At 45.0% G+C, this 838-nt stretch overlaps 1 non-coding gene across 1 annotated transcript; it reads left to right on the forward strand.

Moving 5' to 3' along the window:
• Positions 1–330: 330 nt before the first annotated feature.
• LOC117800729 lies at positions 331–491 on the forward strand. The gene has a single exon (XR_004623155.1). It is a non-coding gene; the product is annotated as a U1 spliceosomal RNA (small nuclear RNA).
• Positions 492–838: the final 347 nt, after the last annotated feature.

Below are 838 nucleotides of genomic sequence, written 5' to 3' on the forward strand. Positions count from 1 at the left end.
TGGAGCAAACGGGAGGAGAAACCGGTCTGTAAGCCAGCCTCAAGGGGGCGCAGCTGCTGGCTCTGCCGGGCGGAGCGCGCGTGACGTTATGCCGGGAGGTGGAGTCTGTAGATGCAGGACTCAGGGCCTTTGGGAACCGAGATTTCCTGAAAAGATGTGCATGATTATGTTCCCAAAGCTAAGATATGTGGTACGAAAATTTGGTTTTGAGTGTCGCTATTTGTAGATAAAGGCCAATTAGAGTTGTTTCAGAAGTGACCCCAACCTTAGAGTGGTGTGTACAGCGNTGGTGTGTACAGCGGCGGGTATTGCTGTGTTCTCCGCAAACTTAGACTCATGTAGCAGTGGAGGTGCTATGACCGTGTAGGTGGTCTTTTTCAGGGCAAGGCTTTTTCGTGTTACTCCGGATGCGCTGGCTTTTGCGATTTTCCTGAATGGGGGAAACTCGACTGTGCGATTTGTGGTAGTGGGCATTTGAGTTGCGTTCCCTCCTGTACGGTTGTTTTGAAAGAAGTATTTTGGTGTTCCTTAAGTGTCTTGTAGCGTTTATGGGTGGGAGCTCTGATTAGGTATTGCTTTTTGGCTTTTTGTCTTTTTTTTCGTTGGCAGTATTTCCGTGGGTGGTATAACTGCACTGTATTCCGAAAACTTTTGTAATTTTTAAGGCAACTTTATTTCTAGAATTGCTTTTTGTCATTTTATTATTTTAAGCCTTTTTCTAACTTTTTTGTGTTTTGGTAGTCTGTGTTTCTACCTTCTAAGCTCCGGGAAAGCCTTGTGTTAATTTCCATAAACTCACCTGCTGGATTCTCTGGAATGACTGGTTTTTCTTCACTAT

Source organism: Ailuropoda melanoleuca, unplaced genomic scaffold (genome assembly GCF_002007445.2).
Source record: "Ailuropoda melanoleuca isolate Jingjing unplaced genomic scaffold, ASM200744v2 unplaced-scaffold76052, whole genome shotgun sequence".
NCBI lineage: Eukaryota > Metazoa > Chordata > Mammalia > Carnivora > Ursidae > Ailuropoda > Ailuropoda melanoleuca.